General features: G+C 46.5%; 1 protein-coding gene across 6 annotated transcripts in view; it reads left to right on the forward strand.

Annotated features, from left to right (window-relative positions):
• ELFN1 (extracellular leucine rich repeat and fibronectin type III domain containing 1) overlaps positions 1-26,714 on the forward strand; it is a 444,895-nt gene that overhangs the window by 282,946 nt on the left and 135,235 nt on the right. For all 6 annotated transcript variants that reach the window (XR_011364450.1, XR_011364451.1, XM_069982045.1 and 3 more), the window contains one exon: positions 17,883-17,966. The gene's annotated coding sequence lies outside the window, so the exon portion shown is untranslated. The remainder of the gene's footprint in view (positions 1-17,882; positions 17,967-26,714) is intronic.

The raw sequence follows: 26,714 nt of genomic DNA on the forward strand, positions 1-26,714 counted from the left end.
AGTCATATGTTACACTTTTTCATCTGCCCAGGGTGGGACTGGCTTACTAGGATATCAGAGTGTCCCCTTGTGGGCCCTGGATCTCATATAGTCATGGACCACAATAATCCAGCAAAAGATATTTGATGCTAATTTTGGAGCCATCTACTTGCCACTAGGGTTGATTCCTTTTTAGGGTGATATACAAATATCCTATAATATCTTATTGATTATATGTTCTGTATGTACAGTAATAGCTATGAAGATCGTTATGAGACAAAACGAAGAAGAGAGTAGTAAAAAAAAAAAAAAAAATAGGATCAGACTACACAGGGTTTTTTGTAGTCAGTAATTATAAAAACATCTAGACATGCGTGAATTTCATCTCTAAATGAAGGTCACAACCTTCTCTCTCTAAAGGTTCCTATAAATTTTTAATCACTGTTGGGCGAATGATCGTTCAGCTGCCAATTATATCTCCCAGCTTCCCCATACCCTGGAACATTTGACAAGGCTCAATGTTCATTTGTTCTCAATGGGACAGGGTAAGCTGCTGCCAGACAACTCTGTCGATGGCTTATATCTTCCAAAACAATAGGGTTGGCGTTAAAAACCTACTCTGCTGAGAAGTCATCCATACAATTTATACTGTTGGCTTCTCCAGTAGGTTCAGTCCCCTTTAGTATAAAGTATGTGGGCAACTTACATTGTTATTTTATTGTACCCCTTTAGTTTTATATTTTTAAAAGTATCTGTATTAGCTGTATCTGTGCTAGCCTATACTGTATATAGGACCATATTAACATCTGCTGCTGCCCTAGGCACTACACCTGCAGACGCCCCATCTTCACTCACCAATTAGCATCATGAATTTCTAGTTTCTTAACATCATATTGATATCTGATCAGTCTTAGGCCACGTTCCCACAGTTACTGTACGTCACCACATGCAGTAGATGCCAGACCCTCATGTGGTAACCAGCAGTCTGCATATTGTCTGAGAGAATTCTCACCACAGGATTGTTAGATAGGTAGGTAATAGCTCCACATTTACCACCGCCACACCAGACCTGACCAACACCGACATACTGTGACTGAATAACACCGCCACACCAGACCTGTCCTGATACCGCCATACTGTGACTGAATAACACCGCCATACCAGACCTGACCAATACCACCATACTGTGACCGGATAACACCACCATACTAGTCCTGAATAATACTGCCATACTGTGACTGGATAACTCCGCCTAATCAGACCTGACCAATACCACCATACTGTGACTGGATAACACAGCCATACCAGACCTTACCAATACCACCATACTGTGACTGGATAACACAACCACACTAGACCTGACCTGATACTGCCATACTGTGACTGGATAACACCGCCTTACCAGACCTGACCAATACCACCATACTGTGACTGGATAACACCGCCATACCAGACCTGATCAATACCACCATACTGTGACCGGATAACACCACCATACCAGACCTGAATAATACAGCCATACTGTGACTGGATAACTCCGCCTAACCAGACCTGACCAATACCACCATACTGTGACTGGATAACACAGCCATACCAGACCTGACCAATACCACCATACTGTGACTGAATAACACAACCACACCAGACCTGACCTGATACTACCATACTGTGACTGGATAACACCGCCTTACCAGACCTGACCAACACCACCATACTGTGACTGGATAACACCGCCATACCAGACCTGATCAATACCACCATACTGTGACCGGATAACACCACCATACCAGACCTGACCAATACCACCATTCTGTGACTGGATAACACTGCCATACCAGACCTGACCAATACCACCATACTGTGACTGGATAACACCGCCATACCAGACCTGACCAACACCACCATACTGTGACTGGATAACACTACCATACCAGACCTGAATAATACTGCCATACTGTGACTGGATAACTCCGCCTAACCAGACCTGATCAATACTAACCATACTGTGACTGGATAACACCACCATTCCAGACCTGACCAATACCACCACCCCCTCAAGAAGACACTAGATTTACTAGCAAGCCTGAAAGGGAGGTGGGAGACTAAAAAAAAAAAAAAAAAAAAGTTGTTTTCTTCCCCCTGCTCCCTGGTGCTGCCCCCCTGCAAGGTGCTGCCCTAGGCACCAGACCACGGGTGCCTAGTGGTAAATACGGCCCTGACTACATATATTATTCTACTATTTTTCACTCTGTTATTATGTTACACAACATAATTAGATGATGATTAAATATAATACAATTGTGTAAAAAGGGGGAGCAGAAATCTTACCACCATGGAACATAGTCCACCAGCAGGGATGTTTCTGCCGTGAGGTGAAATGAGTTTATTGCTTAGGCGGCAGATTTGTAGGGGGAGCAGATTTTATGGAGTGGCCATAAATGATACTGTCTGCTACACACCACTGACTTCATTGACCCTGTGACCTGGAAATAGCTGGACACTGGTGCAGAATGCAAGGAGGTCAGGACTGCAAACACTCTGCAGGTATTGTTATATGGTTCACACAACCCTACACTACAAGTGATCGCTACCCCTTTATATGGAGCACAAGGTGTAATGGTAGTATGACCATGAATAAGATCACCATGAGTAGTCACAATGCATTGCCTCTTTTATATGTCAGGGGCTTTTAATATTGGAGAAGCAATAAAGATGAAAGAATTGTACACACTCCTGGAACTGGAAACTTTAAAACTTTTTTTTTTTTACCTCACCAAGGATGTAAGGTAATGCTAGAGCAGGAGGATGTATGGGGGAGCTGGATTGTGTATGCAGGTTTTTTGCACACTTGCCTTACTTATAATTTTCAATGCAGCTGATAGGGAGGTGTGGGCACCTTAGAGGCGGAGCGTTATTTCAGGTTTCACCTAAGGCAGCAGAGAGCCTAGAACTGGCCCTGGTTACAGGAACCTGAAGTCAGTTTCCAGAGCATGCAGGATACCAACTGAGTCCGATTTCTAACATGGAGAAGTAAAAGAAGGAGATTTGCCAGCTCCAGATGGATTAAATACTTTCTTCGTAATGAAATAACTGTAGACTGAATGAGAAACACAAATAAAACACTGACAGGTTTCCAACCATCAAACTATTTTATACCCTGAATAAGAACGTTGACAGTTCTAAACACGTCGGTGTTTCATTTTTGTTCATTTAGCCTGTAGAGTTTTTAATCAATAAGAAATAAGAATGAGAAAAGATTCAAGTTTTTCATCTATCCAGAGCTGAAAAGTCTTATTCTTCTAAGTCTTCTTGAATGCAGAATGTACATGCAGAATATAAAAAAAAAGGATAGAAGATTTAGATTCCACCTTTCATTCCTCACAGACTCTTTGGAAAATGAAAAGTGGAATCTGATTGGTTGCTAGGGGCAACTGAGCCAGTTTCACTTTACACCATGTTTGATAAATCTCCCCCATAGTTTCTACCACATGTACAAAATCAAAACAAAAAGTTGACTGGATCTTCTCACCGACTCACCGTACAGGCGATACTCTTCTTTACAAAAGGTGCATAATCTGTCTAACTTGAGGCTTTGCCATTCTATCATGAAATAATATTAACTATTCTTCCCTTTCATAATACCCTGGAAAGTGGCGGCTTTGTTTTATGCTTTCTTTTCTTTGCCAGAGAAAATACATCAAAGTAAATACCAAATGTATATAAAAACATATTTATAAAAGTGTGGAGCGTACATTCTAAGAAATAAATATGCCTTCCGAGAACAGACGTAAGCCATTACTCTAGATGGGGTTATTACTTTACATTATATTTGTTCTAAAATCTACAGAAAATGATTTTACTTTGGAACAAGGGTTTGGCATCGGGAAAGAGCATCCAATATGTGAAGTTGTGTTTGGCCTTGTGTTTGCAAGAATAAGTAAAATTTTACCAAATAATTTAGAATGCTAAAGGGGTTGGACACTTTATTGTAAAATCGTTCAGTGTACAGTATTAGGCTATGTTCACACTACGTAAAACTACGGCCGTGGTTTTTGGGCAGTGCAACACAGCCTATTGAGCAATGGGATCCCGGCCGTACACACATCGTATACGCTCCGGCCGGGATCTGTGCGGCCCCGCAAATAACTGACAGGTCAGTTTTCGGCGGCCGGAATTCAGTGAATTCCGGCCGCAGAAAGACCTGTCAGTTCACACAGTGAAGCGAGCGGCTCCGGCCACTTGCCTCACTGTGTGCTATGGGAAGCTCTGATGCAGGCGCGCGCTGATGTCACGGAACAGCCGGTCTCATACATAGTGTGAACATAGCCTTAGTAAGTTTACTTACTGCACTTACTGACAGCAGCTCCCTGTGTATCTCATAAAGCTAACATCAGACTCCCCTCCTCCAGGCTGTGCTGTCCTGTTCTGTGGTGATTCTGTCCATAAGATGGCCGACATGGAGGAGCATGTGACCAGCATGTGATACAGGCTCAGCGGTGGAAACATATGGGGGGGGGCGATTATGGTCATATGCACCTCCACGCTTGGCCATTTTTTGGACAGGATTACCACAAAGCAGAACATTATTATTATTATTTTAACCCCTTAAAGGATACGTCCGGCCATTTTAAAAAACGGGCATCCGGCGGGGGGAATGTAATAACCAGTTCTTACTTACCTCTCCCCATGCCCGCTGGAAGGCATTTTCCCTTGAGTTGTGATGAGGTCATGACTCGCAGGAAAATACCAGTCCCAGCTGATGGATTGTACACCCCCGTCCCAGTCACTGACTGGCTAAGTGGCCAGTCCATCAGCTGGGTTGTGACATCGGCTCAGGAGATATCCCGGCGGGGGTCCCGAGATGAGAGTGCCAGCAACAATGGAGTTACCCTTTAAGCCTCAGTCTTCTGAAACACAATGATGTTGATTTATTTCCTTGAATATGGGTTTAGCCCAAAACTAAAGGCGTTGTTATTTCTTTAGGCTACCTGACTCTAACCTGCCACACTCCAGCCATTGCAAAACTACAACTCCCATCATGCCCTGGCTTACAGCTATTGGGGTCCAGGGGGGGTTGTACTTTTGCAACATCTGGAAGAAATTAGGTTTGTGAACACTACTCTCAGTGGGGTATGCAGGTACTCTACTTGAATATTAACAAGTCCCCATACAGGCTGATCCCTGTGCAGCTCCGTATATTGCAAAGTAATGTGCCGTCATTACACATATATCTTTAAGAAAATGTTATATTGCATTGATTCCTTTTGCCTGCTGAGATCTGGCCTGGCGCACCCTTTGTTGGCACTCGTGGTGCCAGCTTTCAGCTGAGATCTTGGTGATGCCAGTTTACGCTTCATATGCTGGCTTGCACTGGTAAATAATCCCATTTTATCAGTTGTATCAACATGATTGAAAGGCGCCAGGAGCTGCAGCTTTCCCACAACAGGGCACAGTTGGTGCTTTGTGAAATTTCCGCAGTCGTAGCTTCCCCTCAGCTGCTTCTAGTCAATGCCAATTTATAATTCAGCTGTTCACCCTTCCAGTTTAGGGATGCCATCAATTGCTGCTAAGGAGAAGTGAGAACAGCTTCACAGCGGCACAATATGGGGACAGCCCCAGGTAATTTTCCAATAAAGTAAGATTCCGTGCAGTGGTGCCCTTCTGCTTGGCAAGTGGGAATCTCAGAGCAGCATCCAACGTTGTTCCAGATGCCTACCTTCCTGTCAGTGTACTACATGAGCAGTGCCTTACAATTCTTAACCCTTGCTAAGTCAATAATCTGAGCAGCAGATATACCATAGGTTTAATTTACAAAATATCATATAATCATATCAACAATATTAATATGTCAAAAAACACACTGATTGTTATGGTATATTCTATTCGATCTGACATTCCATTAATAATAGCAGTATAAATAACACTAATAATAACTGCACCCAAGAGTGGTCCAGGCATCATCTTTCTCCTATCAACCACTAGAATTGTGGAAAATCCTTCAATGAATAATGGAAAGTTGCATGCAGACATGGTTGACTCACCTCCAGTTTACAGCTGGATTTTGCATGGCTCACAGCGGCAATGGGAGACCCAGGGCTATATTCTCCAATAGGTTGTGGCCCTAGGGCTGAACCTCTCACCTATTGTAGACAAAACTGTTTCTCTTTTCCCAAATGTAGGTTGTTGTTGTTGGGTTTAAATTTCTATGATTTCCCCCTGGGTAGTTGTGTGCCTTGGGTTGGCACCACCATGTATGGACACTAGTATAGGGGATGTATGTAATGTGGTTGCCCTGTCTGTATATTGGGGGCTAGTGTGTATGGGAGGCAATGTATTGGAAGTGTCCGTCCCAAGCTGTATACATTTTTGTGTTGTCCTGGTGCAAGTGCTTGCTCAAAAGCACCATGCTGCAGCTAGTCCTTACCGGGCAGTAAGTCCTTACCGGCCATATGGGCAGAAGGAATAAGGTAGATCCTCTGGTGCCTGATACTATGTGGATGGAAGGGCGTTACCAATGAGACTGACAAAATTGGGATGTAAAAACCCCATTTTCCATTAGCTGGTTGGTCCAATGGTGGGGCGCTTACCTATTTGATTCTAAGGGCCTATCATACAAATATACCATAAATGTATTGTTGGAATACTTCTTTAAATGTAAACTATCAGCATGTTTGTACATATGAACCTGCTAATAGGTACCTGTTGCAGCTAAGATGCTCATTCCTGCTCCAGACTTCTTACTCTTCTACGTGGCGCTGTTTTGGATTTATTTCTTCCTGAATAAATATGCCAATTTGTACTTTCGGTGCACCAGCCCCTCAATCCTTTTGGTTCCTCGGCCCCTAAGTGCACTGTCTAGCTTGCTTACCAGCTCATATGTGCCCTCCTACTCTCTCTGAGCAGAGTGTTGTGCCTACTTATGTTTATATGAATATGAATCAGTAGGTGTGGACGTACAAGCTGGCGGGATGGTGCAATGAGGGTCCAAGGAACACCCCCAGTGCACCAAACAGTGCCAAATAGAAGAATAAGAAGACCGGTAACAAAAATAAGCACCTCAGCCGCAACAGGTGCATATCAGCAGGTTTGTATGTTCAAACATATTGCTAAGGAGTTGAGATTCTCAGATGGATATGGGCATTTGGTGTTACCCAGTGCTCAAAGGTCCAGACATCTGTGTTGACTGGAAATAATGGTGCAGCCATTTGATTTTAATATTGTATTTTGTATAATTTTGTACGTATTTTGTATAATTTTGTATTATGATAAGTCTATTATCCAGTTCTCTAAGGGACAATGCAGAATAATGTTAAACTAGAAACACAAAGATTTGGATGCAAATCTGACCTATCTACAGGTCAATCAATGCTAAACATGTCATGTGTAACCATATGGTTGCATAGTGGCATTCTCACCTTGGCCCTGAAGGTTCACAGGGTCATCTACATGGCAAAAATTACACATTACAAGCTTGAAAGCAGGTCCCATTAGCTTCTCGTACTCTACCTCCTTTCAACTATACCTTCTTGACTATAACCCAGTCCACTACACCTGAAAGGCGCTTCTAACATTGGAAAGTGGAGAGAGAGTTGGCTGAATTCCCCGTAAGAGTATACAACAGAACAGGAAGTCTGATACAGAATGTATACTAGAGACAACAGACCAGACAGTTTGCATCAGAAGGAAAACATGGCAGCATGAAACATAGGAGAGCTGGGTAAGCAGTGGTCTGACTCATAGGAGAGCTGGGTGTAACGCCTGGAGTAGTGGATCCACTGGACCGGCACCAGCGATGGCACAAACCTCACCAGGGAGCGGAGTCTAAGGGGCCGCTGGTTTTCACCAGAGCCCGCCGCAAGGCGGGATGGACTTGCTGCGGCAGGCGACCCCCAGGTCGCTACCCCTGGCTTGGTTGCTGGTGACGGCAGGCGAGGCGTGGCAGGAGCAGTAGGCAGGAGATGGTACTGGCAATGGTCTGTAGGTGAGACCGCACGTGACAGGCTGAACACAGGAACAGCAGTGAGACGGGAAGCAGAAACCAGGGACTAGGAGTAAGGACTGGGTAGCGGGCAGGAAACAGGAACAAGGACTAGGGACCAGGTAGCGGACAGGTATCAGGAACAACAGGGAGCTGGGCCAAACGCTATGGGAAGCATGTAGAGGCTCCAACACAGGGGACAGGGCATGCTGGGATTTATAGGGGAGTGATTGGGTGCAACTACCAATTAGGAGCGCACTGCCCCTTTAAATCTGAGACAGCCGGCGCGCGCGCGCCCTAGGAGGCGGGGACGCGCGCGCCGGCCGGCACAGCGAGAGACAGGAGCGTGGAGAGGTGAGGCGCCCCCCGGGGCCGAACGTGTAGCAGCGCCGGGTCCCTGCACAGGGACCCCGGCAGCTGCATGAGATGGAGGGAGGTCGCGGCGGCGGCCCGGAGCACGGGACGCCGCCGCGGCCGTGACAGTACCCCCCCCTTTGGCCTCCCCCTCTTTCTAACCTGCAGGAACCTCTTGATGAGATCTTGGTCCAGGATGTTAGCCTCGGGTTCCCAGGACCTCTCCTCAGGACCAAATCCTTTCCAATCCACCAGGAAGAACCTTCTCCCTCTGACAGTCTTCATGGCCAGAATGTCTTTAACAGCGTAGACGTCGTCAGAGACGGCTTGAGGAGCAGAGGACGAAGACTTATCTGAGAACCGGTTCAGAACCACTGGTTTTAAGAGGGAAACATGGAAGGAGTTCGGAATCCGCATAGTGGGGGGTAGGCGGAGCTTGTAGGTGACAGGGTTGATGCGTCTTAGCACCGAGAAAGGACCGAGGAATCGAGGACCCAACTTGTAGCTGGGAATCTTGAGTCGGACATATTTGGCCGAGAGCCAGACTTTGTCACCTGGGAGAAAATTTGTGGCAGGTCTCCTCCTCTTATCAGCCTGATCCTTCATGCGTTTAGAGGCTTTGAGTAATGACTGTCGAGTTTGTTCCCAGATCGATTGCAGGTCAGATAACAACTCCTCCACGGCTGGGACTTCGGAGGATGGAGAGAGAGGCAGAGGAGGACGAGGATGATGCCCGTAGACCACATAGAAAGGAGACTTGCCTGTGGAAGTCGAGTCCAGATGGTTATATGAGAATTCTGCCCATGGGAGTAGATCGGCCCAGTTGTCTTGGCGGCTGGAAACAAAATGGCGTAGGTAGTTACCCAGAATCTGATTGACTCTCTCCACTTGCCCGTTAGTCTGAGGATGATAGGCCGATGAGAAGTCCAGCTTCACTTGGAGTTGCGAGCAGAGGGCACGCCAAAACTTAGAGACAAATTGAGAGCCTCGGTCGGACACAATGTGAAGAGGAAGTCCATGCAGGCGGAAGATGTGTCGGAAGAACAACTGAGCCAGACGAGGAGCAGAGGGCAGACCAGGAAGGGCCACGAAGTGAGCCATTTTGGAGAAGCGGTCCGTCACCACCCAAATGACTGTATTGCCCGCAGATGGAGGTAGGTCTGTGATAAAATCCATCCCAATGTGGTGCCAGGGATGGTCCGGGACTGGCAAGGGCAAAAGTAGGCCGGCAGGTCTTTGACGGGGAGACTTATTCCTGGCACAAACTGCACAGGAAGCCACAAAATCCTTGACATCCTGGAGGAGATTGGGCCACCAGTAGTGACGGGAGATCAATTGCCCGGTCTTTTGGGTTCCTGGATGCCCGGCTACCAAGGAGGAATGCCCCCACCTCAAGATGCGTTTACGGAGTGCGGGGCGCACATAAGTCTTCCCGGGAGGCAGTCTCTGCAGAGCGGAAGTGGCAACTGGTACTAGGCGGTCGGGAGGTATTATGTGACGAGGAGATTCCTCTTGCCCCATGACATCGGATGCTCGGGATAATGCATCGGCCTTTAGGTTCTTCTCGGCTGGACGGAAGTGGATGGTATAGTTGAACCGAGAAAAGAAGAGGGACCACCGAGCCTGCCTGGGATTGAGGCGTTGAGCCGATTGGAGGTAGAGGAGGTTCTTGTGGTCCGTGTAAATGTTAACAGGGTGTTTAGCCCCCTCTAGTAGATGACGCCACTCCTCCAGTGCCAACTTAATGGCCAGGAGTTCGCGGTCCCCAATGGTATAGTTCCTCTCGGCAGGGGAGAAAGTCTTGGAAAAGAACCCGCAGGTTCTGGTCTTGCCTGATGTGTCCCTTTGCGAGAGAATGGCTCCTGCGCCCACAGAAGAAGCATCGACCTCGAGAGAAAACGGCCTGGAGACATCCGGGCGGACTAGAGCAGGAGCAGAGGCAAAGGCAGACTTGAGGCTATTGAAGGCTTGTTCGGCCTCTGGAGGCCAACGTCTGGGGTCCGCCTTCTTTTTTGTGAGAGCCACAATGGGTGCGACCAGGGTAGAGAAGTGAGGGATGAATTGCCGGTAATAGTTGGCGAAGCCCAGGAAACGTTGGATAGCTCTAAGTCCCACAGGGCGTGGCCATTGAAGGACAGCTGCGAGCTTGGCTGGATCCATTTGTAGGCCCTGATCGGAGATGATATAGCCAAGAAATGGAAGACTGCGCTGATGGAAAACACACTTCTCAAGCTTGGCGTATAGATGATTGGCCCGTAGTCTTCGTAGAACCTGACGCACTTGTGCCACATGAGTCTGCTGGTCCGGGGAGAAGACCAAAATGTCATCCAAATAGACAATGACGCAGACATAGAGGAGGTCTCGGAAGATATCGTTCACGAATTCCTGGAAGACCGCTGGGGCATTGCATAGGCCGAATGGCATGACCAGATATTCGTAGTGCCCATCCCTGGTGTTGAAAGCGGTCTTCCATTCGTCTCCTTTACGAATTCGGACCAAGTTATACGCTCCCCTGAGATCCAGCTTGGAGAAGATCTTAGCTCCACGAAGACGGTCGAATAGTTCCGGAATAAGCGGAAGAGGATAGCGGTTCTTAACAGTCACCTTATTTAAGCCCCGATAGTCTATGCATGGGCGGAGGGAACCGTCCTTCTTCTGAACAAAGAAAAATCCGGCGCCAGCTGGAGACGTGGATTTACGGATGAAGCCCTTTTGTAAGTTCTCCTGGATGTAGGAGGACATGGCTTCAGTCTCGGGCACCGAGAGAGGGTATACTCGACCACGTGGAGGAGAAGCCCCTGGAAGGAGGTCTATAGGGCAATCATAGGCCCGATGGGGTGGTAGTGAGTCCGCCTCCTTGGCCGAGAAAACATCGACAAAGTCTTGGTAGTCCTCCGGTAGCCCGGATAGAGGCTTGACATAAGCAGGTGACCTTGTAGAGCACTTGGGTTGAGGAGATCTCAGACACCGGTTATGACAGTCCTGACCCCAGCTGAGAACCTCCCCAGTTCTCCAGTCCAGCTTAGGGGTATGGAATTGCAGCCAAGGAAGACCCAGCAGGAGGTTGGAAGAGGAATGGCGCAAGACATAGAAGGAGATCTTCTCCTGATGTAAGGCGCCCACCTGGAGGACTAGGGGTGCCGTCTGGCTGTACACAGCTTCGGAAAGAATCTCCCCCGTAACCGAAGAGATAGACCGGGGTTGGGCAAGCTGGATAACGGGTAGCCGCCATCTTTGGACCAACGAAGCAGAGATGAAACTGCCAGCAGAGCCAGAGTCGATGAGGGCAGTAGACTGAAAAACTTGCCCTGAGGGTGTCTGGATGGAGACGGGCATAGTCAACCTTGGAGAGGTGGCATTCACACCTAGGGAGGCCTCTCCCACCGGACCTAGGTGCGAGCGTTTCCCGGACGCTGAGGGCGTTGGGGACATCTCTGCCGATAGTGATCCGCGCCACCGCAATAGAGGCAGAGATTTTGGGCCAGTCGACGGTTCCTCTCATCAGTCGTCAGGCGAGCACGTTCCACCTGCATAGGAACCTCTGGAGGCGACTGGGACATGGGAGCCACGGGATTCTGGAACACCGGTGCCAGCCGGGGATGGCGACGGGGCAGACTCAGACGCCGTCCCTGCCGGACCTCCTCCTCTCTCTCGGCGAACCTGGTGTAGACTCTGGTAGCCAGTAGGATAAGTTCGTTCAGGGAGGTAGGCAGGTCCCGGGCAGCGAGCACATCCTTCACTTGACTGGACAGGCCCTTTTTAAAGGTGGCAATCAGAGCGGCCTCATTCCAGTCTAGCTCCGCAGCCAGGGTGCGGAACTGGATGGCGTAGTCACCAACGGAGGAAGTACCTTGGGATAGATTGAGAAGAGCAGTCTCAGCTGAAGACGCACGGGCAGGTTCCTCAAAGACAGAGCGGAACTCGTCCAAGAAGATTCGGAAATTGGCAGCAACCGGATCATTACGGTCCCATAGTGGTGTGGCCCAGGCCAGAGCTCGACCCTCCAATAGGCTGATAATGAAAGCCACTTTAGAGCGCTCGGTGGCAAACTGACTGCTTAAAAGTTCGATATACATAGTGCACTGGGTCAGGAATCCTCTGCACAACTTGGGGTCACCTCCATATTTACTTGGGAGAGCCAGTCGTAGTTTTGAAGAGGTTGCCGGGGGTGATGACTGCTGAGCTGTGGTATGCTGCTGTACGGCTGTAGTCAGTTGTTGGATCAGCTGTGACTGCTGCTGGATCTGTTGAGCCTGTAGGGCGACCACTCGGGCTACCTCACGGATATCAGGCACCTCGCCGGGATCCATGGTTGGAGCCTACTGTAACGCCTGGAGTAGTGGATCCACTGGACCGGCACCAGCGATGGCACAAACCTCACCAGGGAGCGGAGTCTAAGGGGCCGCTGGTTTTCACCAGAGCCCGCCGCAAGGCGGGATGGACTTGCTGCGGCAGGCGACCCCCAGGTCGCTACCCCTGGCTTGGTTGCTGGTGACGGCAGGCGAGGCGTGGCAGGAGCAGTAGGCAGGAGATGGTACTGGCAATGGTCTGTAGGTGAGACCGCACGTGACAGGCTGAACACAGGAACAGCTGTGAGACGGGAAGCAGAAACCAGGGACTAGGAGTAAGGACTGGGTAGCGGGCAGGAAACAGGAACAAGGACTAGGGACCAGGTAGCGGACAGGTATCAGGAACAACAGGGAGCTGGGCCAAACGCTATGGGAAGCATGTAGAGGCTCCAACACAGGGGACAGGGCATGCTGGGATTTATAGGGGAGTGATTGGGTGCAACTACCAATTAGGAGCGCACTGCCCCTTTAAATCTGAGACAGCCGGCGCGCGCGCGCCCTAGGAGGCGGGGACGCGCGCGCCGGCCGGCACAGCGAGAGACAGGAGCGTGGAGAGGTGAGGCGCCCCCCGGGGCCGAACGTGTAGCAGCGCCGGGTCCCTGCACAGGGACCCCGGCAGCTGCATGAGATGGAGGGAGGTCGCGGCGGCGGCCCGGAGCACGGGACGCCGCCGCGGCCGTGACACTGGGTAAGCAGTGGTCTGACACAAGGGAGAGCTGGATAAGCAGTGGTCGGGCACATAAGAGAGCTGGGTAAGCAGTGGTCTGACACAAGGGAGAGCTGGATAAGCAGTGGTCGGGCACATAAGAGAGCTGGGTAAGCAGTGGTCTGACACAAGGGAGAGCTGGATAAGCAGTGGTCGGGCACATAAGAGAGCTGGGTAACCAGTGGTCTGGCACATGGGAGAGCTGGGTAAGCAGTGGTCGGGCAAATGGGAGAGCTGGGTAAGCAGTGGTCTGACTCATGGGAGAGCTGGGTAAGCAGTGGTCTGGCACATGGGAGAGCTGGGTAAACAGTGGTCTGGCACATGGGAGAGCTGGGTATACAGTAGTCTGACTCATGGGAGAGCTGGGTAAGCAGTGGTCTGGCACATGGGAGAGCTGGGTAAGAAGTGGTCTGGCACATGGGAGAGCTGGGTAAGCAGTAATCTGGCACACAGGAGAACTGGGTAAGCAGTCATATAGGAGAGCTAAGGAAGAAGTGGTCTGGAACATCGGAGAGCTAAGTAAGCACTGGTCTGGCACTTTGGAGAGCTGGGTAAATAGAGGTCTGTCTTAGAAGAGAGCTGGGTAAGCAGTGGTCTGGCACATACGAGAGCTGGGTAAGCAGTGGTCTGGCACATACTGTAGGAGAGCTGAGTAAGTAGTTATATAGGATAGCTAAGTAACCATTGGTCTGGCACATAGGAGAACTGGGTAAGCAGTGGTCTAAATCATGGGAGAGCTGGGTAAGCAGTCATATAGGAGAGCTAAGTAAGAAGTGGTCTGGCACATAGGACAGCTAAGTAAGCACTGGTCTGGCACTTTGGATAAATAGTGGTCTGGCTTAGAAGAGAGCCAGTAGTCTGCCACATATTAGAAGTAAGCAGTAGTCTGCCACATACTATTGGAGTTCTGGGAACCAGCGGCTTCTAACATAGGAGAGCTAGGGGAGGAGTAGTCTAACATAAAAAGGAGCAGGGGATGAAGGGATCTGAATAGCAGAGCTGGGTAAGCAGTGGTCCAGCTCTGTGATAGGAGAAGGAGTGGCCTCATACACATGAGAAAGCTGCTTTACCCATAAAAAAAACAGCAGAGAAAGCAATTATTATTTAAAGCCAAACAGAAAGGCATGAGAAAAGTGCCTGCCACCTTCATAATGCAAACAACAGATTGGTGACTGCCGCAAGAGACCAAAGGTGGAAGATGGTTCTGCCCACACCTCCCAGATCTATTTTTTAATACTGCCTGGAGATTGACGTCCGTGCCAATGTCTCCGACTGCTGATCTCAGCTTTAATTACTCGTGTTCTGGAAAGTGAAAGGGATGAATGCAATCGCTGCTCCTTCTCTGTTCACTGACTGTGTCAGTAATTATAAGAACACAATTTATAATTATGGATAGATGAAATACAGTATGCTTATCACAGCCTGCAGGGCACACACACATTAAAGGCCTTTAATATAGGATCTCACTCTACCTCTCCGTGGTCTGAACCATCAACAGCTTTTTCAGCGCCTCGACTAATGTGGAGTGGATGGTACTAAGCAATAGGCTTCTTTGGAAAGTGTGTTCTAGAAAATAATTAATGTTCCCGCCGTACACTCCGAGCTCTGGGACCGAAATCAAATTTTCTTGCTTGGTATAACATGAGGTGTGATCTCCTTCCCTCTGCAGTAATATGCTTTTCACCCCGCCGCTCGGCTCCCCAGGTTTTTTCGGACGGAGTTCATGGATACAGTCAATGAAGTCCTGACGGTTTTTGGCCAATAACTTAGAGTGGAGAGCACCTGGGGCTGTGGAGTCTACCGAGAAACAGAAAACATTTCTAGCTGGCAATAAGAGCACAAATTAAAATAGATGGATTCGGGCTTCCATGAAATTCATTCCTTTGTTTCTAGCAAGAAATAACATTGTAGCTTAAATTGCCCTTTAAATTGATGTTTTCCAATACAATAATTGATGTTTGCAAATTTAGAGAGTATTCAAAAATGATTTTTTTTTCATAAAAAATTCAAATTTTTTACCTAAATGGCTTGTGAGTTATTGAAACTTTTGTGCTTCATCTGACGGGCTTGGTTTAAAATTTAAGTTTAACAAAGTAGTTGTTGGTCTGCGCTAAGACTAGACAGTAGTGATGAGCGAATACTGTTTGATCGAATAGATATTTGATCGAATAGTGAGATACTCGAATATTCGATATTCTTACAAATATCCCGCGAATATTCGATAAATATTTGATAAGCGTTCAAATCCCCCAGCTTCCGGTTTTACCCTCCAAATGGTCAAATAGATGTTTTTCACTAATCGAATAATTGTTCCCATAGACTTTAATGGGATTGAATATTCAATCGAATATTCGAATATTCGCGGGACATTTGTACGAATATCGAATATTTTACTATTCGCTCATCACTACTAGACAGTCCAAAAATGTAATGCACTTATAAAATTTAAAATAAGTCTACAGCATTCTTGGACTCTCTAGTGTAAGTTTACTCTAACAATTGGACAGTTTTAGTAAATCTGGGCCATTAAGTCTACTTATGTATAGAAAGCTAGCCAGGGACTCATCTAAGGAGGGCTGGTGGAACTATGATTGGGTCATTGGGTAGAAAGGATTGTTTTGTAGATAGCTAACTCTTCCGATCCATTCACATGGGTAAAGGAAACCTCAGACAAGCGTCAAACATACCACTTAGAATTGTGTGGTTTTTGGCTCCCATTGACTTGAATGGGGTATGCTCAAAACAGAATGAAAAACAGTGCTGTAAATCATTTCTGAAAAAAAGTAAGGGACGTGTAAGGTTTTCAGAGCAGATCCACTTGGCAACATACAATATATTGAAAGCAATGGGAAGTTGAAGAGAAAAACCTGAAAAGCATATGTTTTCATGTAAAAAGTAGGATAAGTCAATGCCAGACACCCTTGGCAACTTATCTATGCCCAAAAAAGGATCAAGCTGTTGTAACCAATCCTTATCACTCTAAAGATTGGAAGGCTACCATGTAGATAAGATGGTTGGCCAATCTTACCTAAATAAGAGGCCTTAAAGGTTTTTACAGGTTATAATTATTGGACAAACAGGGCAACTGTTGCCCCATGTAAAGGGCAGAGTGATCAGGTGATGAACAAGAGTTGCGTCTTTTCTGAGGCTGTTCGAGATGAGCACAACTCAAGCATGCTCGATTCCGATCATTGGAAGAAGTTAGATCCAGCCCTAGGGAGTCCAGGAAAACATGAATACGGCCAGAGGCCATATGCAGTATCTATGTTTTCCAGGACACCCAAGAACTGCATCCACCGGTATTCAAATGCTGAACAATCAGACTCGAACATACTTGAGTTGTGCTCATTTCTAGTGGTTGTAAATCCTTGTTAGTCAGCAGCTCATTTCCCTATGTATGTAGGGGAATGGGCTGCCAACAGTGATGGAAATGAATGGCCAAATAGCCCACCAAGCAATCTTCCGGGCAGCTGCTTACTGCTTATTGGCCTGTCTAAAATGCTGTCTGACAAGAGCTGATCAACCGAAACATACCTGATTGGCACTTGTATTTGGCATCCATCTGCCCATGTGTAAAAAAAAAAAAAAAAGTTTATACTCTGGACTTAGCTTTGATAAAGGAAGACTTAGCTATGACTAAGTCTCAACATAGACATGGAGAAAATTCATAGAAACATCCGGATCTGGATTTGGATTTATTATGTTCATTTAGTCCATTTCATTTCACCTAATGGTAATTCAAAAATGTTGAATAAATTTGACTTATAACCATCATAACAATAACCATTTTGTGACCCTAGCAGCCAGTACCAGGGGCAAATGCCCCATCAACCCTAACCCTAATTATGCCCCACTTGTAGATTAAAGATGACTGTAGGCACAGACCAGGTTTGGGGAACCTTCAGCTCTCCAGCTTGTGGCGCGTGCACTAAGAGGGCCCGCAGGCTCGGACTGGCATCTGGCCCTTTAACTTTGGGCATTCATGATAAATGTTCCCAGCTAAATGCTGCGGCATTTTGACTGGTAGAGCAAGAAGCCATTGGCTTCCCACCCTTCTGGTCTCTTGTGACTGGAGGCAGCATTGCACCAGGCTGCTCTCTGTGCCTTCTCCCGGCATATGAGTGACATCACTCATGCGCTTCAGAGCTGGGAGTAAGAAGGAACGCTGGGCCAGGTGAGTATGTGTATTGGGAATAGGGGGATTCGTGCCTCGTGCAGTTTTTTGCTATGGGGCCCCATGAATCCTAGCTATTCCTCTGATGTGAAATGTAGTATTGCACTAGCTGGAGGACTGAAGGTTCCCCATCTCTGGCATAGACTAATCAGAAATAAGGCACCCAATTGAATAGTAGGGCACTACTATTATTTGAATAGTCTGAACTATTACATTCCTTAATATTGGATGTTGGATTATGTGTAATGGGCGCTGTGTTTCCTTCTTCATCCGCAATGGACCTTGAGTCAATTCATTGCTTCACTTATACCAGCTTGTTAATGCCAGCTTTTTCTCTACCAGGTGGCACAGCATTTCATCCATGGAGCATCCAATGGTGGCTACAGATTGAAAAGACTATAATACAATTGCCTTTTCCATTTTAAGGTAAGAGAATATTCTACTAAAAGTTTTACAGGTTATAACTGGTTTCAATAGATAACTTATGGCAGGTGCCAATCAGTCACTTCATACTTGATATTACTGTAGGATTTCTTCTCTTATGAAAGGTTCCCAATTCTGGAAGTCCAAGGACAGGGATGAGGAACCTACGGCCCTCCAGCTGTTGCAAAACTACAATTCCCATCATGCCTGGACAGCCAAAGCTAAAGCTTTGGCTGTCCAGGCATGATGGGAATTGTAGTTTTGCAACAGCTGGAGGGCCGAAGGTTCCCCATTCCTACCCTAAGAGATGACAGTATACAGTATGTTCTGCACAGTAATAAGGATTCGACAATTGCTTTCCCGATTTATTGGATATTACATGGTTTTGTAGTCACCACATATAGCGCTTACTGTTAAGATGTATTGGTGATCATACGTTAACTTTTAAGTAAAAAATAAAAACTGATTTTTTAACTACATTTCCAGGCAAGGAAGTCAATAATGAATGCTTTCCTTTCCGTCCTACAATAGCCCTATTGGCTTGAGAAATGCCTGAGGACCATAACATTGATTTGATACAACTCATTGCAATATCATTAAATACATTCATTATTCAGCCACATTGGCTCATATAATCCATGAATGGATGGCAGATAAAAGAGCTTTTATTCCACCCCAGCACAGTCCTCGGACATTGGTCATCCCGTAGTTTTGCATTGTCCGTTTGAAGCAAACCATTAGGATTGATAAATTTTGCATTTTGGAACAAAGCTTCTAAAAATAAAGAATTCCTTTCAGACTCAATGATATTAAATAGCAGAAATAAAGTTCCTTAGGGGGAAATAAGGAAAAGAAAATTTCACAGTAGGAGAAGATGACATTTAGGGTTATCTCAAGGTTAAAAGTTATTCCCTAGCCACAGGATCGGGGTTAACTAGCTGAATAGTGGTGGTCTGACTGCAAGAACCCCCACAGATCTCAAGAGCAGAGGTCAATGGTTCTCTGAATGAATAGAGTAGAGGAGGGCATGCCTGGCTGCCGCTCCATTCATTATCCTGGGGCTTTGGAACATTGGCAAATTCTAAACTGTACATTTTAATAGCAATAGCAAGTAAATGGAGGGGTGGCCGAGCACAGCCTGTGCCACTCCATTCCCTGGAGACAACTGACCTCCATATTTGTTATCAGCTCCAATCAGCTAGTTATTCCCAAATATACAAAATTCCATTATAATACAAGAGAGGGTGCATGACATAGACAATAGAAACTGTGTCATGCTCTTGGAGAGCTTTTACCTATGCAGAAGATTGGCGATTGCTACTGTAATTTTTACTGTCTGTGCACAGGAACCAGACTGTTTGGATATGTGCACACTACGGAATCCCTTGAATACCCGCCGCGGATTCCGCAGCTCGCACCCGCTCGCGTACGCTGGTAGCCATTCGCATCTCCACTGGTCCCATAGGCTTCATTCTATGGTTTGCCAGATTACCCAATGAACCCAACTCATTCTTTGGGCTGATGGCAAAATCTGGCAAACCATACAATGAAGCCTATGGGAACAGCGGAGATGTGCGCGTCTGCCAGCGTCCGCGGGTGTTCCGTAGTGTGCATATACCCTATATGTTAAATGAGCACTGTCACTTCCAAAAACTTATGTCATGTTCCAAAAGTTTTATTGGGTCTGGCTGTCAGTGCTGAGGCATACTCTTACCATTAGATATAGCCAGGAAAAGTGGGCCAGCTCAGAGCCAGCAGCACTTGTTCTAGTGATCTGTTATGGTCTGAGGACTCAAACCCACACTGTTCAAAAATGTTTAGGCCTCAACAACCCAAGGTATATTTCTACTGTTCTCCCCATCCTTTATATATGGCTCTCAACAGTTTTGAGGACTTGAAACTACTAAGAGACTGCTTTTAGGGGTCACTTTAGGAGCTCTACAGGCTGACCCTGAGGGGGTTTTACATAACTCTCTTTAAGGGCTGCTTTAGGGGCTCTCTAGACAAATTCATGTTATACCTAGAATAGAACCTGAGGGGGCAGTGCATGACTGCCAACAGTGGCCAAAAGGTGGCCAAACGATCGTATGACTGTAAGTTACCTCTCCAAACAGGAACCAGCGGCACTGCCAGGCATTTCTGTATTCTCTATAGGGAAGGGAGGCGTAAGCAACAGCCAGAGAGCTCTGGATGTGGCTTATCTCTCCCTGAACAAAGGGGTTATACGTGATTTTCCATCACGTTCGACACCTATCTCCACTGGCCTTATCTATGGGTGGTTGTTCTGGAATTCCCATACACATTAGACTGACAGCCAACTAAAATCTATGGTGTATAGGGACCTAAAAGCATCACAAATAAATACCCTTTTTCCATCAGCCTCCCAGCCTTATGTAACCATAACATAGGAGGCAGCAGGGGATGCTTGCCTCCATTTGCACCATCATTTTCATACATAGCAACTTCTAGAAAGATTGATAGTATCAGATAATTTATGCCATTGACCCTGACTGCTCCCTTTATCCTTCATTTCAGCGTCCTAACAAAGGCTTGCAACGCGCCTTATAGGAATTTATGTGCTGATTATACTTACATTTAGCGCATTGTAATAGCCTTTTCATGGCGTCCTCCTGTCGGCGCGTGTCGAGCATTGTTTGGCTAATTGCAAGCACCTGGTTGGGTGTTACAAGAGTGGGACCACGGGCGCGCTCTGACATCATTTCATTACCGGAGAATAATAGCCTGTGTTCAGCTCGACACATCCTCGCACTCAGCTATGAATAAATATTTCATACAATGAATAGGAAAATATTCATTGCTTCAAAGGACTAAACTATCCAGAGTAAAACATACACGGGTCAATCTAAAGAATGTACTCGGCTCCGGCGCACAAAAGCGGATCTTCATATCTCCTAACACAAATCTACGCTTCCATACAAACACACATCCTCGTTACTTTAATGATAATTATTTCTGTTAGCAAACGCAATTCTGCCCCCCCCTCTCCATAGAAAACAATTATGTATTAACAGCGTCTAATAGCGCTCTATATTACCATAAAATACCAGAGGAGGCTTTCTTTTATTTTCGATTTTTAACAGTGGGAAATGTTTTAATAATACCATTATTACCGTAAGTGCTTTTTTTGTTTGTACTATTATTATTTCCAACACTACAGTTAATGAAAATGATACAAGCAATTGCTTGACGAGAGATTTGCTGTATAATATAGGGAAGAGTGGGAGCAAGTAGCACCGTACGCGAAGGCAGCGGGCTCGATGGTAAATGGCTTCCAGGACTGGTGGGGGATCACTTATGGATGGAGCGTAGCTCTTGTTCTGCAGTTTGACAGCTGGTTGATTGGTTAGGCCTTGAATAGCTGGGTATGATAGAGAGCCATCTGTGTATTGTGTGCATAAGGAAAAGAGCCATCAACATACATAAGAGGGTAATTTTGTAGGTATTTTGCATCATTGTTTGCATTGTAATGTATATCGTCTCTTCACAACTTGCCAAGCAACTCCTATCTCTGACCTGAGTATTTCCAAAACTACTTTCTCCACCATCTCTTCTATGTTCGCCAACTCAATGGATTACTTTCTTAAAGGAGAAGTCAGTTCATTTTTAAAATCCAGCAGCTGGCAGGGGGAAATTTGATAGAAAGTATGAACCCACCTCTCCCCATGCCTGCAGTGAGCAGCGGGACCGGCCTCAAGACCCCAGTTAGTACCTCTGGCGCTGTACATGTCACAAATCAGTGACTGGGGTGGGACGCCACTCCAGTCACTGATTGGCTAAGCGGTCAGTCCATCAGCTGGGGCGGGCATTTTCCCCCGAGTCATGAGGTCATCACAGCTCGGGGGAAAATGCCTTCCGGCAGGGGTCTCAAGGTGGGTCCCACCACTCACCGCGGGCACGTGGGGAGGTAAGATTGTACTTGTTATCAAATTACCCCCCGAACAGGTGCTGGATTTTAAGGTCCTGGGCCTTGTTGAGAACCTGTACTAGGACCCTCACCCTTCACAATTTGCAATACTGGACTATCTTCTTTTTGGCCAGAAGGACCTCTATTATCTGTGTATGCCTTATAGGAGATTCGTCTCTGCCTAAGCTATCCTGTACCAGATCACGAAGAAGTGGTACATAAGATGTATGAGAAAGGAGTCAACTGGTAAATTGGATTACATCCCTGTAGTGGTCATCTGGAATCATTTTGTTTATTTGTATGTGCTAGATCCAGCGACAGCACCATTTTTGGGCCTAATTTATATTGTCTCTGTGATACCTATCAGACATACAGTATTGCACAACTTTGCAAAGCCCCTTATGACCTTGAAATTTATATGTCTTAGTACAGTACTGAACTGGTGGCTCTCCAGCTGTTACAGAACTCCCATCATGCACTGACAGCCTGTAGCTATATGTATATGCCTATCCAAGTGTAGCTACAATTTGGTTCAGTGTTCTCCAACATGTGGTCCTCCAACCATTGCAAAATGACAACTCCTATCATGCCTTGATGTGGTTAGGGAAGACCAGCTTAGGTTAATTCGCTATGATATGGGAACACTGTGTAGAGAACACCTTGTTTTTAGTGAGAACTGTGCAGTGCCTCATTTCACCAGTGATGGCACTGCAGGTAAATTAAGCACTTTATGCTTGGTTCCTCACAGATAACAGCTGATTGCTGGGGTTTCCAACCATGGAACAGTCTTTAATCACTTTGTGGTCAGTGGATCCTTCAAAGAAGAAGCGATTGTCCAGAGTGGTTCGTAGACTGGAAGGACTTCAATAAAAGTAGCTGAAACCAGCCCGTTTGGGTGGGACTTGGTTTTATTAGGGAGATGATTTTGCTTTGGTAGAGGCTACTATACCCAAGGAAATGGATGTTGGCTGAATATTTGTCCTGTTGACAGCTATCACTCCCAATTCCTCCATACACTTAAACGTTCGGCTTGGCTAAGCATTCATGGGTTCTGAATGGAGAAAGGCATAAGCTGCTGTCAGACTCTCTCCATCAATATCATCGTTTGAGGGTGGGAGGCCACCATAGACATTAGACGGTCACCACGTCCCATTAAAAAATCAAGGGATTTTGACAACTTTTTTTCTCAAATATAGTACATAAGGACTAGAGATGAGCGAACCTCAAGCACTCTCAGGCTTGAGGCGGGTGGCAGTGAGCGTCAGGACCGGCCGTAGGACCCCCCCATCGGAAGGCATTTCTGCCCCAGTGTCCTGCCCCAGTGTCCTGCCCCAGTCGCTGACTGGCTGAGCGGCCAGTCCATCAGCCGCGTCGTGATATGTCAGCTCCAGAGATCCCCAAGCCCGGCGGGGGTCCCACGCTCGGTCCTGCTGCTCACCGCGAGCGTGGGGAGAGGTAAGTTAGTAATTGCAATCAATTCCCCCCCTGCCCCTGCCTGCTGCAGGCCTCTATAATCCATTGGACTTCTCCTTTAACTCAGGTCAACACTACTGATCTCAATATATCAGAGGAGCTCCCCTGTTACCAGAGCAGAGCCATACTAATAATACAGCTATGTATAAAAGGATATGCATATGTACATATTGTTCACTGCCTTCTAATGAATTCTGTTGTGAAGCTAATTCCACAGCAGAGACAATTTACATGTCTTAACAGGAACATGCTGTGGCTTGTGCATTTTATACTAACGTCAGCGTCTCGAGATTTGTAATGTAAATGAGAAATCCGGCCGCTACAGTAATTGACTATATATGTTTATGCATGAATTAAAGGACACATAGATTGATAAGCCGAAGGGGGGTATTTGAAAGCAGATGTGAATAAGCTAGATTTTTATGAGATTTTATGCAATGGCATCTAAGGAGGTGTCATACATGAGTTATTTTATGTTTATTACATTTGTATTTTTATTATATCGCCCAACATGGCCATCCAGTGAGAACTACCCTCTAAGCCATGCAAGTCCTTCTGATATACTGAATATAGTTGAAAAATCCCTGAAATTAACTCAATATTTGTATTTCTTATAGAAATTTGAAGAATCATTGTTCATTATACACTGGATGTAAAATCTATGTCGCCCCCGTTTCCATTCCTGTGTTTTTCTTCCTCGATAAACACAGCCATAAACAATCTTTTCACGCCTATGGAAATGAGCATGCATGCTTAGTCCATCCAAGCATGAAGAATTATGGAGTGAGACGAAGTCTTGTCCAAAACTATCCCATCTATGTGGCCAGCCATAGAGAAATGCTTCTGCAGTCATTTGTTGGCCTTCACTGGTGACTGCTAGAGACGGAGCTTCATCGAAATGAGGGGTAACAAGGAATAGGAATATTTGTTTCCTGCACACTTGACCAATTCAAAAACTTGGTTTAGCCATAAAAACCATGAATACACATGGATATATAAGACATATTAGGATTTTAGAACTTGTTTGTGTATCTAGATATTTGGACAAAATGAAAGTAACCTATGGGGCACTATTTAAAGTTAAGATGATTGTATACATTAAGGGTGTGTTCACACTGTGGATTCTGCTGCTCGTCCTCACATCTCCGCCCATGCCATAAACTCCATTCTATGGTCGGGCGCATTCCGCCGTCCCGCAATAATTGACATGTCAGTTCTTTGGGCGAATGGCAGAATGTGCCTGGCCATAGAGTGGAGTCTATGGCACGGGCAGAGATGCGCGCGGATGTGAGTGGGGGTGAGCAGCGGAATCCACGGCAGGTCATCCGCCCGGATTCCAAAGTGTGAACCCACCCTTAAGCCATTCAAACCCACCATTTCTGGTGGAATAAGATGACTGGTCTTTGACTCTCCCCCAGCTGCAGTCTTACATGTTGCTGGTGATCATTCGTATGAACTATCCCTTAGAAAATGAGTCAACCACATTGTGGCCGGTCAAAGTACCATAGGTATGGCCAGAATTACTCTCAAGCCTGTTGACTCTTCTCCTGTTTGCTAATGTTGAGGTGTCTAAAGCCCCTATTACACGGGGTGATGTGGAGAGCAAGCGAGCTCCAACCTGTGGGGTCAGCGCTCGCTTGCTCCTCATTCCCCGCCCACTGCTGGCACTATTACACGCACCGACAGCGAGCGAGGAGGAGCGGGTAAGAGCCGGGGGCACGGATAGCAGCATGGGGGCTGATTGTCCGTGCAGCCCATAGGAGACAACGATGGTCTGCTGCCGCCGCTCTTGTTACGCTGAGCGACAGCAGCAGATAGTTGTCAGGCTGATCGTTGCCGTTTAAGCCTGTATCGTGCATGTTGGCTGATCATTGTCATCTATTACAAGCAATGATTATCGTCCGTAATGGCCGATATTGGCTGAATACGGCCCGATAATCACTTTGTGAAATAGGGCCTTAAGCGTATGCAGCCAGTCTAATTTTAGGTAAACTTTCTTCCAGGACCCCATAGCAGCCAAGGCACACAGTCCTTATCCCATTATCTATCTGTACATTTTGACCACATTCTCTAATACCATCTAAACCATCCTGGACGGGATTAAACTTCCACAATGAATAGGCACCATAGGTATAATTGAACTATGAGATCTGTTCGCCAGTGTCTATGCACCTGCATCTAATGAGCTACAAAGGGTCTCAAGATCAATCTAAAATCTCTCGAAATATTATAGCCAGTGTGTCTGCCAGTTTCCTCAGATTTGCACAAACCCCTTCGAGAAAGCTGACCCTAACGCTTTATCAGACTCCTACACACACTGATATCTAATGTAGGATCTAAATGAAACACAATGATGGCCTGCTCTCTGCTGAAGGATCAGATTACAGAGAGAAGGATCAATCGTCAGACGTGCTTATCAAGGTGCTAAGATTCGTTAGAGACTTCAATCATATCTCTTGGCGGGGTTCAGAGGGGCAGCAGCAGAGATGAAGCCGCTGCCGCGATATTGCATATGTATACTATATGACTGGCTGTCCCCATTCCCGGTTAACTGTCCCCTGGATGAAAAAGCGTTAAACAATAAATCTGCGGAACAGCCACTTAAATCCAGTTGGCGGAGGGACAGAATGCTGATGTTGTAGCTGGAGAATAGAACTATAGACAGTGCTGACTCAGCATCTATTCCAGAATAACAGAGTCTGACCATTAGCGGGATTAATATACACTAAATGTGTGTGCGCTATTTCGGTTAATGCAAACATGTATCATAATTGCTCGAAATCCCTTCGGGGAGGAATTGTTGCTATAATAACATCAGCTCCGTTTAGCTGTATTTACAGAAACATTCCTATTTGTCTATGTGGGCAGATTTCGTAGTATTATAATGTGCAACACAACAAGGAGGGGGCTTGTATGCGGTCTGGGGGGCTTACAGGTGGGAGTTTTACAAGTGCTAGCTATAAGAGGCGCTACTGCTCAACATGGTGCCGTATTATGGAAGACTCATGTGGCAATTGACTCCGTAATGGGGAAGAATGGTGACTTGAGTGGGTAGAGCTGCAATATGGAGTAGGGGGACAAGAGGGGGACTGGTTGCTCAGCCAGTCAGTGACTGGGGCGGGATGGCGCTCCAGGCACTGATTGGCTGAGTGGCCAGTCCATCAGCTGGGACAGGTATTTTCCAACCGGCAGAGGTCTTGAGGCCGATCCCGCAACTCACCGCCGGCAAGAGAGAGGTAAATTGTACTCATTATCAAATTTCCCCCCTGTGCCTGCCGGCTGCCGGATTTTAATAATTGCCGGACATCTCCTTTAACTACAATACTAGTTTAAAACCATGTAGACTGGAAAAA

The sequence above is a fragment of the Dendropsophus ebraccatus genome, chromosome 9 (assembly GCF_027789765.1).
Source record: "Dendropsophus ebraccatus isolate aDenEbr1 chromosome 9, aDenEbr1.pat, whole genome shotgun sequence".
NCBI classification, from domain to species: Eukaryota; Metazoa; Chordata; class Amphibia; order Anura; family Hylidae; genus Dendropsophus; species Dendropsophus ebraccatus.